Here is an 18,391-nt window from a genome sequence, read left to right as displayed (position 1 = left end):
TGTCAAGGAGCTGAACATAAAATAAACCACAAAATTTCAAAAAGAAAGCACGAGTGCACGTTCGGAAAGGTCTTCCTAAGAAGGATATAAAAACAGAGAGGCCATAAGGTAAACAATTGGTTAAATTTAAATACACAGTGTTTTTTATGGACTAAAAGTAGCCCAAACAAAGTCCAAAGACCAGTGTTAAACGAGAAAAGACAGCTACAACAACATCTGGCAGCAAAGGGCTTATGTCCTCAACTGATAAAAAGTATGTATGAGCTGGTAAGACAAAAATGACAAAACGGTATGAAAATGGGCAAAAGATAAGAACCGGCAGTTTTTAAAGAAAAGGAGTTTCAGCCATGAAATCCAAATGAATAGATATTAAAACTTACTAATAACTAGACAGGTGCAAATCAACACAAAATGAAAGAGCTGTAAAATTGGCAGACACTTAATATTTAAGGACAGCCAATGTTGTTGAAGATGTGGGGGAACTAGGCTCTCGTGTCCTATTGTGGGAACATAAAGTGAGGGATATAAACATGGGGAGGAATATTTGACCATAGCTATCAATATTTACAGCCCCTTGACTTAGCATTTCCACCAAGAAAGAGATATACTCTAGGCATATTTACAAAAGCTTGCCAGGAGAGTCTATGAGGTTGGGTTCCTTATACTGTTTGTAATAGCAAAAAAAAAAAAAAAAAAGGAGAAGGAGAGGAAGAGCAGGAGGAGGATGAGGAAGAAGAAGAAGGAGGAGGAGGAGAAGAAAAAAAATTTTAAGGGGGAGAAAAGGAGAGAGAGAGACTAGACTGTCCATCAGCAAGAAACTTGTAAGAATAATTGAATGTCTGATGAAGCCAAATGTTGGCAAGGTTGTTGAGCAAATGGGAAGTGTCCTCTTCTTGGGGGTGTGGGGAGAATGGGTGCTAATGTTTAGAAACAGTCTGGTACTACCTAGTGAAGTTGATGCACCCCTGACCCAGAAATTCAAGTCCTAGAGATATATCTTTAAAAATTGGTACACATGAGCATCAAAATACTTCAATAAACATGTTCATAAAAGCATTTTCCACAATAGGCCCAAAAGCAGAAACAATCCAAATGTCCACCATCATTAGAATTGGGTTTTTTTTTAAGTGGGATTAAGTTACACAATGGAATTCTACTATAGAATAATGAAAATGAATACATTCAGCTACCTGCCACAACATGTGTCAATCTCGTAAATATAACATTGAGCAAAAGAAGCAAGAAACAACAAAACTCATGAAGTATGGTTCCATCCAACTAAAGCTCATAAACAGAAAAGTAAACCACCTTCTATGGAAATGCATCCGTAACGGTAAATTTTTTTTTAAATGCAAGAAAATTATTATCACAATAATCAAGATAGAGTGACTTCTACTAGGTAAGGATAAGGCTGTAATTGAGTAGAAGTCTACTGGGGGCCTTCGGGTGGTAGCAATGTTCTATTTTTTGACCTGAGCAGGATCTAAGTCGTGTGTGTGTGTGTGTGTGTGTGTGTGTGTGTGTGTGTGTACACCATATAGCACAATAAAATAAGGATAAAAGAAATTCTAAATGTATTATTGGAACATCCTTATGATGAATACAATGGCATCATCAAAGAAGAGACGAAGATAGCTCTTGAAGTGCTCGCGCAGAAGATCTCTAAGATGCACTAAGTGAAAGAAGCAAGGTGCCAAAGCATGCATGGCAGAAAGAAAGTCCTGTAAATAAAACTGAAAGAATGGCACAGAGATAAGCAACAGATAACGGATATGCATATATATATCCGTGTGTATATATATATACACACACACGTTTATGTATAAATAAACAGGTATGATATAGTGATATCATATATCACTATATATATCATATATCACTATCATATATCATATATAGTGATACAAAGATAGATAACAGATTGATAAATATATAGATAACTGGTTGATTCATAAAAGCACTGATAATGATAGACGCATAAATAGAAAATAGATAGATACTTTGATACCCAGATACCTATATGGATACCTAGGGAGATAAATGCATAGAGAAAGACCCATACATAGATAGATGATAGATAGACAGAAAGACGAGTACATCGATACAAGGATAACATAGAATGATAAAAACATAAAACATACAAAGGTAATAAATAACAGATATATTAACTCATAGATACGTAGATGCAGTGATAGATAAGTGGATAGACCCACAGATAACAGTTAGGATTCGTGTGTGCAGGTTTTGTTTGTTGGGACTGGGGAGGGAATTAGAAGACAATTAACAGGGGTCGCCATCATACAACATTGCAATATACATCCATAAAATATGACATGACATTACTTGGGAGTATATGCCATTTTGATAAGTTGTTTAATATATCATTTAAAAATATATTTTCTTCTATATTCATAGGATAAAAAAGATGGCAATAGCGTACCACAAATGTTAAAATAATAATGCCTGCTAACAGAATTGGGGACAATCTTACTCCATTGTGCCCCTCGTTTAGGCTTCCCAAAACAGCAACAATATTTTTTATTTTAAAATATGACTGTATCAAATTAAAATATAAACAAAACAGACATACTTGACTTAAAAAAAAAATAAAAGGACACAGGTGGTCATTACTCCCTTTTTATTCACAACTTTTCACTTGGGTCTTTAAACAGGGAGGGGTGACTACAGCTAGGGTCCTAACTAGCTTTTTATCTGAAAAGCTGTGTGAAGTGGGCGGCCTGGTCTTTCTATTCCCCTGCATGACTGTCTTTTGCTCCAGGGCCAGGGAATTTGACAGCAGAGAACAAGTCAGAGAGGGGGCAGGCCCAGAGCCTATCTTTGGGCAGGGCTGAGACTCCACTCACTCACAGATCAGAAGCCAAATCGAATAGCTCAGCAAACCACAACAGCATTGCTCAAATATTCATTCATTCACTTACTAGCTAAATATCTATTGGACACCTACCAAACGCTGAGATGGCCCTAGACCCTGGGAACATACAGATCAAGTGTCTTCCTGTTGGGCTATTACATCATAATGGAGAAGAGACACAGTAAGTGGATACGTTATCATAAAAGGTTAGGGATTAAGAATTAAGCAAACACAGGAGACATTAACCAGAGATTTGCCTGTTTCAGGTAGACTGTTCAAGCTTAAAGGCCTCTCTGAGATGGGGACTTGTGCACAGAGACTCAAAGAGAGGAAACAATGATGCAAAAATCGGGGTGGGGGGAGCATGCTAGGTGGTAAGGAAAGCAAGCCTAAAGGCCCTGAGGTCAGAGCAGGCCCAGTGCGTTTGAGGAAAGGCCTGAAGTCCACCGTGGCTCAGAATAATAAGAGAAAATGAAATTAGGGAGGTCAGCAGGGGCCAAATCAAATAGGGTCTTTCTTGTGAGCTCTGCATTTTATTTTCTGTGTGCCATCGCAGTGACAGCCAAACTTTTATGTGACGCTTGCTGGGCTTTCCAGGGGTTTGAGCCAAACGCATTCTCTCCTGAAGCACTTTGGGAGGTGTTTCAAAGACAACCACACACCACATCTCCCCTCTCCCTATCCCAACTGGATGTATCTCCCCCGTGGCTCCCTTGGCACAGGTTAGTACTTATGACGGCTTCCTCCCTCCATAGCCCCGGCTGAGCTCACTCTTCCCTCCACGTAGCAGTCCTGCTCTGCCATCACAGTCCTTATCTCGTTCCACAAGAACCCCTGACGCTCCCTCTTATCAAACGTGCCGGGAGCACAGGCTGCCCTCTCCACTCAGCAGCCTCACTTCACCTCTGCACCAGGAACACAGCAAGGCAGCCTCAGCGCCTCCGCATGTGGGCCAAACAGTGGTTCCCTGTGTTCACCAACTGCAAGAGACATCTCCCCGCTCCTCAAGTGGTCCCAAAGCAGCCCCTCTCCTTGGGCCAGTGTTCCTCAACCTCGACACCAGTGACATTTGGGGCTGTGTACTTGGTGTTCCTTGTGGGGACTGTCCTGTGCCCTGCAGGATATTTAGCATCATCTCTGGCCTCCCTCCAGTGGATACCTGTAGCCTCTCTCCAGTCAGGACAACTCCAAATGTCTCCAGACATGGCCATCGCCCCCTGTGTGTGGAAGCCACTCCCCTCCATTGAAGAACCACCTTCAGGGAAAAGCGTGCTTCCCTGTGGGAATAGGCGTGACTCACCTCGGACTCAAAGTTCAAGGCAAAAGCTCTTAATCAATCTTGACTCCACCTTGACCTTTCCAGATTCTCTTATAGCCTAAATGGTGAAGGTTCCAAGTTTGCAAAACCAGTTTTCAGGACTCTTTTCCAAGGACTGCAAAGGCCCCCTGCCATCTTGCTGAGAAACAAGGAGTATTTAAAACCAGGGTCTTGGAGCCTCAATCAAAATGGAGACAGACAGAAATGGCCCCGTTCTCATACGCTATTCTCGAACCATTTCATGAAAGATGAAGGTAGCATACCTACACATCACACTAGCATTTATTAGTACAGTGTCTGCATAGAATATCTCTGGGAGGATTCACAGGGGGCTTGAAAGATAATTGGTTTTTTCCAAGGAAGGGATCGGACAAGGTGACTGGACAAACAAGGACAGAAGGCTTTTCACTTTCATAACTTGTGAATTCCAAACCATAATATTATCAATAACACTACTTTTCAAAGGGAAAAAGAGAGAAGGATTCAAAACAATGGCAACTTTGGAACCTTAAAAGGAGAGGCAGAAGTGCTTAGGACAAAGCTTGTGTGGAGAGCCTGAATTCTAGAAGGCAAGATGGCCCAGCTGCTCTGTGGTCCCAGCATGTCCTGGGGTAAAAAAAAAGGAAGTAAATGGAAGCGACTTGTGTTATTTTTATACAACTATTGCAAGTCCACGGAATTTTCCCTCTAAAGGACAGATTTCAAAGCTTGGCTTTTTCTACCAGAGGACTGCAAAATCAACGTATTCATTCATTCATTTTTTTTTTTTTCTTAATTTACTTATTTTGAGAGGGAGAGTATGTGAGTGGGGGGAGGGGCAGAGAGAGAGGGAGAATCCCACGCAGGGTCTGCAATGTGAGCCCAGACCCTGATGCAGGGCTCAATCTCACAATCTGTTGAGATCATGACCTGAGCTGAAATCAAGAGTCAGAGGCTTAACTGACTCAGTCACCCAGGCGCCCCCATTCTTTCTTTCTTTCAGGCGCTGTTCTAGGTGCAGGGGAAACAGCTTTGACCAAGACAAAACCCCGGGTCTCATCTATTCTAATCCAGGGAGAGGTCAGAAAAAATGCAAAAGAAGTGAGTAAACTATAGTGTGTTAGAGGGTAAGAAACACCCACGAGGAAGAGGACATCACGGAGGGTATAGAAGGAGTTTTAGGTGCAGAGGTAGGTACTAAGGTTTTAAACAGGGTGATCAGGGCGAGAGGCTTCAATAAGAAGATGAGTTTTGGGAGCATCTGGGTGGCTCAGTCGGTCAAGCGTCTGACTCTTGACTTCAACTCAGGTCATGATTTCATGGTGCATGGGATCAAACCCCACATCGGGCTTTGCGCTGACAGTGTGGAGCCTGCTTAGGATTCTCTCTCTCCCTCTCTCTCTGCCCCTCCCCTGCTCGGGCTTGCTCTCTCTCAAAATAAATAAATAAACATTAAAAAAAATAGCTTAAAAAAAAATGATGATGATGGTTTTTGAACAAAGTCCTGAAGCTGTTGAAGGAGGGAAACTTCCAGACTCTGCCCAGAAGGGCCCTGTGCCTGGGCTTGGGCTCTGCTGTCACAGTCGTGAAAATCTTAATGAAGTTCAAATAACAAGCCCCACGTTTGCATTTTGTACTGGGCACTGCAGTGTATGTAGCTAGGCCTGCTTCCAGATAATCTGGGGAGTACCTGTCCATGCAAAGAGAATGGCAAACACCATACCTGGAGTTTCAAGGAGTAAGGACGCCAGGTGACTGGAGATGGGAGTCAGGACAGCGACAGGCTGATGCACCACATAACACGAGACCATCCTGAGTGCTGGGTGAGACAGAGAGCAATCTGTGGGCTTTGGGCAGGGGGTGACAAAACACGTGTTTTAAAAGGATTACTCTGGGGGTGCCCGGCTGGAGCCTGCTTGGAGCATGCGACTCTTGATCTCAGGGTTGTGAGTTCGAGCCCCAAGTGGGGTATAGAGATGACTTAAATAAAAACTTTGGGGGCACCTGGGTGGTTTAGTTGGTTAAGCATCCGACTTCAGCTCGGGTCAAGATCTCACAGTTCAGGAGTTCAAGCCCTGCGCTGGGCTCTGTGCTGACAACACAGAGCCTGGAGCCTGCTTTAGATGGTGTCTCCCTCTCTCTCTCTGCCCCTCCCCTGCTCTTGCTCTGTCTCTGTCTCTCTCTCTCGCTCTCAAAAGTAAACATTAAAAAAAATTACTAAATAAATAAAACTTTAAAAAATAAAATAATATAAAAAATAAAAATAAGAAAATGATTACTCTGGACTTTTACTGAGACTACGTAAGACAGATGGGCAGGAGTGGGATTAAGGTGACCAGTTCAGAGGCTGTTATTGCCCTAAATGACATTGGACATGGCTTGGACCAGAGTGCTCTTAGTGCAAAGGTAGTGAGAAGTAGTCAGATTCTGGGTGCATTTTGGAGCATTTGCTAGATTTTACACAGTGTGAGAGTTGAAAAGAAGAGTCAATGATGCTCTAAAGTTGGCCTGAACAACTGGAAGGATTTGGGAATGCGCAAGACCGTGAGAGAAGCAAATTTTCCAGGGAATGTGAGGAATCCACTTAGAGATTTTTTTTTAAGTTTATTTATTTTTTGAGAGAGAGAGAGAGAGAGAGAGAGAGAGAGAGCATGAGGAGGGGAGGGGCAGGAAAAGAGGAAGAGAGAAGATCCCAAGCAGGCTCCCCACTGCCAGTGCAGAGCCCAATGCAGGACTCGAACTCACAGACCGTGAGATCATGACCTGAAATCAAGAGTCAGACACTTGATTCTGACTGAGCCACCCAGGCGCCCGTCACTTAGAGATGTTTTAACTTTAAGGTGACTATTCCATCTTTAAGAAGAGATGTCCAATAGGTCATCTGTGTCAGGAGTTCAGGGGAGAACCCAATTGACAATGTATATTTAGGATTCATAAGCTCAAATGGACGAGATTTAAAGTCATGGGAGTAGATGAGACACCATACAAGCGTGCAGACAGAAAAGCAGTTCGAGGGGTGAATTCTGAGGTGCTCCTGTAGTGGAGGTATGAACGTGAGGGGGAACCAGCAAAGGGAGACCCTAAAGCATGCTCCATACAGAAAAATTACCATCCTAATAGAGCCTGACAGAGAAGAATATCTTTCAATATGTTGAAAAATAAGTGGCATGCAGCCCTGCAGATGCTTCCAGTCTTGACATCAATCCAGGCTTCGGTAGCAACTCCCAGTTCAGACAAGCCATTAGCAGAAGAGCCGTGAACCCCAAGCCATGGAAATGACTGATTACTAATATTGTTGTGGTGGTGGTGGTGGTTAATAATTTCAAAAGAAGAAATAGAAAGAGTGTCTGGACTTGTAGGATGACCAATGATCCCAGGTGCCCTGAGCCCGAGGCGATCCCCAGGGCACAGGATTTTGAATGCTAACACTGGAAAGTCCCAGGCAAACAGGGATGAGTTGGTCAACCCAACCTGGTATCAGTCTGTCATTCAAATTCAGTCCTCTCAGCTACTTATCTTGTGTTTTCTCATCTGTAAAAATAGGAGTAATACAGGATTGTTATTAAGATAAAACAAGAATATTGCACATCAGAATGCCTGATAGTAGGTACTCAATAAATAGTAGTTATTATTTATAGTGGAAGAAAGACATCACTAGATTATGGCAAGCAAAGTATTTGGGGTTCACAATTATTTTTTAATTTTTTTAATGTGTATTCATTTTTGAGACAGAGATAGAGTGTGAGCAGGGGAGGGGCAGAGAGAGAGGGAGACACGGAATCCAAAGCAGGCTCCAAGCTCTGAGCTGTCAGCACAGAGCCCGACATGGGGCTCGAACTCACAAACTGTGAGATCATGACCTGAGCCGAAGTCAGACACTCAGCCGAATGAGCCACCCAGGCACCCCTGGGTTCACAATTATGATGCTGACTTACGAAGGAACGCTAACACACGTTCATTATATTCCAGTTTAACACCATTATCGTTAAGAGGTAGAGAGGTCATGACATGAAATAGAGAGAAGAAGCCCAACACAGTATTTGCTTCTGTCATAAACAGAATTTACACCATCATAATATTAACACCAGTTATTGACTTTCGACTTGCAGAACTGAACTATAGATAAATTATGGGAAAATCGTAGTTTCAAAACAAAGTGAGAATGTTATTAATCTGGATTTTGTCAAATAAATCTATAGCTGTTAAAAGCGGGGGGGAAGGGGGCGCCTGGGTGGCCCAGTCTGTTGGGCGTCCAACTTCAGCTCAAGTCACGATCTCGCGGTCCGTGAGTTCGAGCCCCGCGTCGGGCTCTGGGCTGATGGCTCAGAGCCTGGAGCCTGCTTCCGATTCTGTGTCTCCCTCTCTCTCTGCCCCTCCCCCGTTCATGCTCTGTCTCTCTCTGTCTCAAAAAAAAAAAAAAAAAAAAAGCGGGGGGATGAAAATGGGGTAAAGAGGGGCAGAAGGCAGTAGAGGCATCAAGGTTCACAATGGGAAATTAAACACTGTCTCTTGTTTGTGCACCAAGAGGTCGAGATTTCAATGTTTCTCTTAAAGACGCTCGATTACAGTGGAGGAACTGAGACGGGAGTTAGAGCCATTTTGGAAGGTGGGTAAGTGGTGAACACATTTTAAAGGTGATGGAGGTGAACTACCTCCTCTCCTACTAGGATGGCAAGACGTAAAGTGGACACAGTTAAAAAAATGGTGTAAGGTTCTTGTTGGGAAGTATGGAGATACCACCACAGGGGAAAAAAAATAGAAAGGTTTAAAGTTGTATCTGGGGACCGGACGAGTTGAGGCAGGAGACAACCTCATAGGTGAATCAGCACTTTCATGATAATCCTTTCTCCATCCCTCTCTCCCCTCCCCCCATTTGACTTTAATAATGTGCATTGACTCTGTTTACAAAAGCTTAAAAGTAAAAAGAAAACAAAGACTGTAAAAATAACTGCCCATTCAAAATAATTTTTTTAAAGGATATTAAGTGCTTTTATGCATTCAGCTTTTCAGAAAACTGAGCTGTTTGGAGTGACTCATTCTTTGGATGTGTTAAAAAAAATTTTTTTTTCCCTACTCCACCCAGTCCCTCCTTCCTTCTGAAGCCAGGCCGCTGTCTATACAGTCACTGCAAACTAGATTCTCACACTTTGATCGCACTTGAACTATTTAGAGAAGACTGACCAGTCAACGCGTCACTGGGTACACCACTGTATTAATCTGCTCGAGCTGCCATAACAGAACATCACAGCCCGGTGGCTTAAACAACGGAAATTTCTTTTCCCACGAGGCTAAAGCAAGGTGTTGACCAGGCTGCAGACCCATCTGGAGCTTGGGGTCCTCTTCCAAGTTCATCCAGGTTGGGGCAGAATTCAGCTCCTTTCCATTGCAGGACCAAGGTCCCTGTTTTCTTGCTGGCTGCCAGCTGGGCATCACTCGGGGCTCCTGCAGCCCACCCTCAGGGGTCAGCCAGGTGGGCCCTCCATAAGCCATCTACCACAGGCTCGGCTGTTGGCTTTGGTCCAGGCTAACAGGAAAGTGCCTCTAGAAACAGAGCTCGCCTGATTTGATCTAATCCACAGATCCCACTCAAATTTTGTCAATCATCCTAATAGTATCTACTATAGGTCTAGGATCTCATTCAAGATCACACCTAACACTTAGTTGTCATGTGTCTTTAGCCTCTAGTTCCTCAGTGTTTCCTTATCTTTTGTGGCCTTGACCATTTTTAATGAGAACAGGCCAGTTACTTTGTAGAAAATCCCTGTTAATAGATTGGATGTTTGTGTGCTCCCTAAACACGTATGTCGAAACCCTAACCCACATTGTGATGGTATTGGGAGATGGGGCTTTTGGGAGGTAATTAGGTTTAGATGAGGTCATGAGGGGGGGGACCTCATTATGGGATTAGTACCTTTATAAGAGGGGGAAATCCCTCTCTCCTTCTGCCTGTCTCTGTCTCGATCTCTTTCTCTCTGTCTCTATCTCTGTCTGTCATGTGAGGACAAAGTGACAAGATGGCCGTCTGCGAGTCAGGAAGTCTTCATTGTGATCTCAGCCTCCAGAACCGTGAAATAAGTGTCTGTTGCTTCAGCCACTCAGTCTACGGTATTTTATTATGGCAGCCTAGCTGAGTAAGATAGTCCCACAGTTTGGATTTATCTGATATTGCCTTCTAATTACATGCAAACCATATACTCTTGGTAGAAATACCCCAAAAGTGATGCTATGTTCTTCTAACGGCAGCCTATCAGCAAGTCCACACTGTCTATTTATCCCAATACTGGTGGTATTTTAACATTTATAAGATAGTGTCTGTCAGAATTCTCTATGGTAAAATTAACTGGGAAGTATTTGCCATTAATTAATAAACACTTAACGCGTCGTCTGTGTGGAGACAACTTTGAAATTAGGCAAATATTCGGTCCCTCGTCAAACATTCACCCACTGGATTTAGCATCCATTAATGAATCTGACCTGAATCAATTATTACTATAACGATTGCAAAATGCTTCTAGTTCTATCATTCCCTCTGCACTTATTAATTAGTATCATACTGTGCAGTTTTCCCTTCTTATTGATTGACTGATTCAGTATGGACTCATGGGTTTCTACTTTATTGGGCGGATTATATTTGTTACTATTTGTTTGTTGCTTGAATTTTCCCAGACTTAGCCAGTGGAAGCTCCCTTAAGCTGATTCTTACGTCCTTATGACATACCCCGTATTACTCTTTGAACAATTTTTACTTTCTGGCACAAATATATCTTTGAGGCTCAAACTGTACTTGTTTTTTCCATATCTTGAATCAGCCATTTACCCAAAGACCCCTGGTTCCTTTTAGTGGAAAATGGTATTTAGAAACCAAGATCTGGGGGTCACCTGGGTGGCTCAGTCAGTTAAGTATCCCACTCTTGATTTCAGCTCAGGTCATGATCTCAAGGTTTGTGAGTTTGAGCCCCACCTTTGGTTCTGCACTGACAGTGTGGAGCCTGCTTGGGATTCTCTCTCTCTCTCTCTCTCTCTCTCTCTCTCTCTGCCACTCCCCCACCCATAACCCCTCTCTCAAAATAAATAAATAAACATTAAAGAAAATAGAAACCAAGATCTGGGCACTGGTTATGCTCATTGCTACTGGGATATTATTGCTTCTACACCCTCGCAGGAGACAGAACTAAAAATACATGAACACACATACACATTGCCTATAAATGTGTGTTTATGTCAGTCTATCTACACATACTGACAACCATAGGTTCACAAACATTTCCAACTCCAAACCATCACCACAGGGGTTTCTCCAGCCTCTGCTTTTCCACGTTTTGTAATTTCCTTCTCAGATCATGAGAAACTGGATTCCACTGTTCTCAATCTTTACTTTTTTGGCCAATTCCCCAGTGGTAACCAGTCTCCTGACCACTCGCACAGTCTCCTTTGGCCGTGGCCCTGGCAGCCCCAGCCACGTTGGCTGAGCCATTGGCCCTGGTCTCACCAAACACACCAACCACAAAGGTCGAATCCTCAACCCTAGCTGTCCTGACTGGCTAATTCTTTGGCATGGGCACCACCAGTCTTGCCAGCCGATTCCCCATCCCCAATTCTACAGACCTTGTTGAGGGCGCCAGAGATGACTTTTTTAAAAACCCAGAGAGTGCTGCCATGATTAAAATTGTTTATTGCTGGTGGGGCACCTGGATGGCTCAGTCAGTTAAGCGTCCAACTCTTGATTTCAGCTCAGGTCATGATCTCATGCTTTGTGGGTTCAAGCCCAGCAGAGGACTCTCTGCTCTCAGCCCAGAGGTCACTTCGGATCCTCTGTCTCCCTCTCTCTCTGTCCCTCCCCCTCCTCTCTCTCAAAAATAAACGTTAAAAAAATTGATGATTACTAGAGAAGAAAAAGACCTCAGTGGAACGGAATAAAGAATCCAGAAACAGACCTAAATATGCATGCATTTTAGTTCATACTAAAGGTGTCATTTCTGATTAGTGGATTTACAGGTAATCTAGTCAGTGGCATAAATAAAATAGTGTTGGGGAAATTGAAGAACTGTTAAAAAAAATATGAGGCTGGGCTTATAATTTATTGTTTATACCAACATTAATTACAGATGGATCAAAGATTTTGAATAAAATATATCCACATAATTTGTGAATAAAGCGTGAATAATTTACATATTCGATCTTGGAGTGGAAAAGGCTTTTCCCAGAAGGAAAGCAAAGCCAAGGGGTTGTAAGGCAGAAGTCTGATAAATGTAACCACACAAAATTATACATTTATGAAATTTCTCTTCGATCAATCAATACGGCCTAAAATTCACTGGGGCTGACAAAATAATTTCAAATAACAAGTGCAAAATAGAAGAATAAGCAAAAGATATGCCGGCAGCTTCAAGAAAATAAAAAGGTGGATGGGTAATCCTTCCCAGGCTTGCACCAAAGTAAGAAAAATGAGAACCAAGACAAAGCGATGCAGTGCTTCTCCCATGAGAATGGAAGGTAGGGCTGCTGATCGGAGCCACAGAGGCTGGGACACTCTCCACACCACTGCCCCACACCTCACCTGTCTGGTTGAGCATGCGCATTCTTGCCTGCTGTCGTGGACTCAAAGTGCAAATTCATGAGTTCTTTCTGCAAGAAAATTTGGCAATTGATTTCGATATTTAAAATGTACCGACCTGGGGCGCCCGGGTGGCTCAGTCTGTTAAGTGTCTGACTCTGGATTTCAGTTCAGGTCCTGATCTCTCGGTTCGTGGGTTCGAGCCCCACATCACTCTGTGCTGTCAGCACAGAGCCTGCTTGGGATTCTCTCTCTCTCTCTCTCTCTGTCACTCTCTCTCTCTCTGCCCCTCCCCTGCTCACACTCTCTCTCTCGCAAAATAAATATTTTAATTTTTTTTAAATAAATAAAATGTACAGACCTATTAACCCAACCATCCCAACACTAAGAATTTACCCTAAGAATATACTGGCAAAAGTCGCCAGGTGTCTCTTCAACTCTTCTAGGATGTTGACTGCAGCCTTTTTCATAATGAGAGAAAAAAAATGGAACCAACTACACAAGGAGCTGGCTAAACAAAGTATAGGTACATCCATCCTCTGAAGTAAAATGCGACCTTTAAAGAGAATGAGCTAGTGCTCTAAGTGCTGATATGAAAAGGTTTATGAAGACTTTATATTGTTTTTTTTTTTAAAGCTAACTACTGTGAGTATAGGAGAAACCCCTTTGTATTAACAAAATTTTATATAAAGAGATCAACACAGGGGCACCCGGGAGGCTCAGTCAGTTAAGTGTCTGACTTCGGCTCAGGTCATGATCTCACGGTTTGTGGGTTTGAGCCCCACGTCAGGCTCTGCACTGACAGTATGGAGCCTGCTTGGGATTCTCGCTCTCCCTTTCTCTCTGAATCTCCCTCCCTCCCTCCACTTCTCTCTCAAAATAAATTAATAAACTTAAAAAAGAGAGAGAAATACAGATTTGCAGCTACTCATAGACTTTTTTTTTTTTTTCTAATTTATGGAGGCTACTTCAAGACCATCTGAAACAAACATAGGAGGAAGGCGATACCCGTATTCTGATCTTTCCCTCAGAGCTGGGTTCCTTCGGACTGAAAAGCTTTAATGCGGTGGCCTTTGAGGAAGGACAGTTTTGTCTCTTGCAGTTTGAGGTATAATCCAGAGATGCCTCCAATTCTGGACTTTTCCTACCCCATCTGGTCCTTTTCTGCTTGAAAATGAGTCAGCTCCTGCCTGGACACATCTCATAATTCAGGTCCACAGGGGAGCTTGGGTGGCTCAGTCGGTTAAGTATCTGACTTCGGCTCAGGTCATGATCTCCCAGCTCGTGAGTTCAAGCCCCACATGGGGCTCTGTGCTGACAGCTCAGAGCCTGGAGCCTGCTTCAGGATCTGCCTCCGTCTTTCTCTGCTCCTCCCCTGCTCACACTCTCTCTCTCCCTCTCAAAAATAAACATTTAAAAAAAGAATTCAGATCTACAACCCCTTATCCACAAATGTGAAACCCAAAAAGCTCTGAAAAATAAGTTTTACTGTGGCTCATTCCTGTAACTCCATGGCGGTGAAACTCGACCTAAATTGGCGTGGGTTATTTTTAATCTCTATTTATCCTTGCTCGTGTGAATAACCATGCATCTCACTGCAGAAATAAGAATATGCTTGATTATGGGGTGCTATCCCAGACTCTGCTGGGGAGTTTTGTGCTACACTCTATAGTATCTGCCCTCTTAACTTCCTAAATTTAGAAAAATTTTGAATTCTCAACAGCATCTGGCTCCAAAGGGTTTGGACCTGTACCTTGCTAAAAGCAGCAACGTGCTGCTAACTCACCCTAAAATTCTGGTTCTTTCCAACTTCCATTCCCATTATTATAGGCTCAAGAGGAATCTGTATCTGCCTTCCTGGCTCTCTCGGGCAGTGTTTTGCCAACTCTATTTCCCCAGCATGACAAGGATCTGCCTCACTGGCTGGTGCCCAGATACCAAGTTGATGATACATTATTTTGGATCTTTATTATGGCAGCCCTCCACTCCTGGTTCTAATTTCTATGTATTTAGAATAGTCTCAACTGCTATCATCAATACGACACCAAATGAAACGGCTCAAGCAAAGTAAACCTTTACGTTCACGTGACGTTTGGGGGGAAGCGATTCCCCGTCGGTGAGAAGCTCTCTTCTGCGTGGTCATCCAGGGACCCAGGCTGACAGCTCTGGCCCCCGAGGTTACTCTGGCCTCCACCTGCTCACCACCAGCTTGAGAGAACTCACCTAAAACATTCCTCAAGGGAGAACTGTCACCTAGAGATAGCCACACCTAACTACGAGAGAATTTAAGGAATGTAGGGTAGCCCGAGAATCCTTACCAGCTACCATTAATGAAGAGCCAAACATTCCTGAGCACGCTCATTCTAGCCACGAACAAGTCTGGCTAGATTGTTCTTTGGGATTTTTAGGGATATAAAATATGGCAGAAATGGAAGAGGGGGGACCAGTGATCATCTGTTAAGGGCAGCGCATGATTTTTGGGTAAATCTGGAGGACGGTGAAATGAGAGCCAGTGTGGTGCGTGAGGAATATGAACAGAAGAGGAAGCCATTAGATATATTACTTGCTGTTCCTCCTTTACCAACCTCTAAATGTTGAAAAACCCAATAGTAGGGACCTCTGATCTGTCCTGAACTTCATTCTATTCTCTCTACATGTGACTATAAAACCCATGCATAGATCTTTGATTTCCAAAAGCTCAGACCTGACAGCTAAACTCTTCTAGCAACTCTTTATCTTCTGAATAAATATCTAATAAATAAATATCTGAATAAATATCTAAGAGGCATCTCAGGATAAAATGCAGTTAGAGAGACTGGCTAATTGTTCCTAAATCCTCATCTTATGCACCCAACTAAGCATTTCCTGGCTTCCCATGATGCTAGATGAAGGCATAGAGCCTAGCAGATCACAAGATAGAAAGGGCTTAGATTCATGAATAAATGCATAAAACATTACTCTCTCAATACCCGCATTGAACTGCTTTGTGAACAAGAAAAGAAAAATCTATTGTGTTCAGCCATTCCTATTTTAAAGCTATTTGTCCAGCAGCTGTTAGCCTACCCGGGCTAGAGGTCCAAAACTGAACCTGACTCTCCTACCCAAATTCCTGCCCCCACCCATCTCCTCTACCTACTGTGGTAATTCCTTGGTAAGTGATGCCTTTCTCCATTCTATTGCTCAGAACAGAAGCCTTGACTTCTCTCCTTTCCTTACCCACACGTTGAGTCCACAAGCAAGGGCTCTTGGTTCTCTCTGTATTATTTCAGTTTGACTACAATAACAAACCCAAGCTCGCAGTGATTCACAATATTTATGGCTCACACACGTCTGTGACTGAGCTGGGCTTCGCTAACTTTGGTTGAGTTCAGCCCAGTTTGGCTCCGGACTGCAACGCAGGTTTGGGTCTGCAAGCCATGCTTCTCATTCTGAGACTCAGAGGGAAGAAACAAGGGTTTCCTGGAACACGCTCTGTTTTCATGGTGGGAGGGGCAGCAGCACAAAAGAGAGAGCAATTTCCCATGCCTCATTGAAATTGCAGTCACCATCTGTAATTATACTGGTTTTATTGACAGTTTCCCCTATTAGGATGTAAGTTCTATTAGTGCCTGGCCTCTACTAGGCACTTATAGGTTTGTTAAATTCATGTTAAATGAGAGCATTCTGGGAAAGTAGTTTGCGTCTAGGCTGTTAAGGATCTTGAAATGCCCTGTTTGAGAGTCTGCACTTTCATTCTACAGGCACTGGTCAGTCATCAAAGGTTACTGTAATTGTCCAGCTCAGAGGATACTTAAGGCCCAAACTGAGGCAGAGGGACTAGTAAGAAGACTGTCTGGGGTGCCTGCATCAAGAATCAGTAGCAGTAACAACATTTATTAAGCGCCTACAGTACTCCCAGACTCTGTGCTATCTTCCTAACAAGCCAAGCAAAATAGGTGTTACTATACCAGTTTTGTATCTATCTACAAGGGCAAAACGAATTTCGGAGAACTTGTATAATTTCCCCCAGAATCACATAGCCATTAAATAAATGGCTATTCTGGGATTCTAGCCAATCCCCAAGTGCAAGAAATGAAGCCACGTTTCTAGTTAAGGTCATTATTTAGATAATGTCCTTTGCTGAAATGCATAAAGGTTTGACCGCAGCTTTGGAGACCCTGTGAGAAGCCCATAGCGCAGTTAAGTGGTTCTTCATGAAAACAGAAACGGCCGCTGGCTAACTTGCTGAATAGGATAGTTCTTAGAAGGCTGTGGGGGCTCACAGAGTCAGTGACGGCCTGCAGATACAGGCTTCATAAAAAGGTCAGGAACCCAGGGGACTTCCAGAGAGCTGGGCCACAGGAATGAGTCATTCATGCATTCTTCTGACACTCCTCTCCCCTCCCTTTTTGTTCTGTTTTGCTACAGTCCCCACCCCCGTTTGTAATCTTTGGTTCCACTGGTTTTCTGTTTTCGACAAAGTCTGGTTAAGCCAGCTCTACCTCCTCCCCCTACCAAAGCCTCACCTGTCATGAGATTTTTTTTTTTAATATTTTAAAATGCTTATTTATTTTTTGAGAGAGAGAACAAGAGGAAGGGCGGAGAGAGAGAGAGAGAGAGAGAGAGAGAGAGAGAGAGAGAGAGAGCGCACGCAGAGGATCCAAAGCGGTCTCTGCACTGACAGCAGAAAGCCTGATGTGGGGCTTGAACCCATGAACCCTGAGATCAGGACCTGAGTTGGATGCTTAACCCACTGAGCCACCCAGGCACCCCTATAATGAGATTTTTTTAAAAGAAGGTCCTCAGCAGTGAAGTACTTGTCTGTGGTCAGAGATAAGTGAGAAAGGAAGGGGCCAGAACGAATGCTTCTGGTTCTTCACTCCTTTTACCACCTCAGGCTGCCTCTGCTTATCGAACCATCAACAGTAACTTACTGAGTTTCAGCTGCTGTAACAAAAATACCATAGGCTGGATGGCTTACATGAAAAACTTATTTTTCTAAGTTCTCCAGGCAGAGAAGGTCAAGATTAAGGTGCCAACAGATTGAGTGTCTGATGAAAGCCTGCTTCCTGGTTCACAGACTTCACTCTCTCATATGTGAGGTCTGCTCTGTCCTCACATACAGCAGAAGGGCCAAGGGAGCTCTCTAGGGTCTTCTATGAAGGCGCTAATCCCATTCACCAGGACCCCACCCTCATGGCCTAATCACCTCCCAAAGGTTCTATCTCCAAACACTCACTCTAGGGACTAGGTTTCAATACAGAAATTGGGAAAAACACAGTCTATACCAGCAAGGGGGGAAATTTTCCCTTACTAACCCACCACTGCTTTCCGACTTTCTTCTTTTCAAAGTTCAACCAAAACAAGCCCTTTACACCCAACATGCCAGAAACTTTTAAAACATAAGGTCTTCTTGTACCTAAGACGTTGAAAGCATGAGAATGGAAATCGGTGAAACACCAATGAAGATTTTAGGAGCCCTCAGAAGACTTCGAGCTCTAAGGACATGACGACACAATAAAAAGGAAAAACAAAGAAAGGAAAAAAAAAAAACAACCTAGATTCCAGCCTTTCCATACCTTGGCTTGGAATCCTTCGGCTCCCAAGCACACTCTCCTAAAGGGGAGACGCAGAGGTGGTGGCCATTGGTGATATGTGGGGCATCTAGAGGAAAGGGGAGAGGGACGCA

Source organism: Prionailurus viverrinus, chromosome F1, assembly GCF_022837055.1.
Source record: "Prionailurus viverrinus isolate Anna chromosome F1, UM_Priviv_1.0, whole genome shotgun sequence".
Taxonomy (NCBI): Eukaryota; Metazoa; Chordata; class Mammalia; order Carnivora; family Felidae; genus Prionailurus; species Prionailurus viverrinus.
This window is presented reverse-complemented; position numbering follows the sequence as displayed.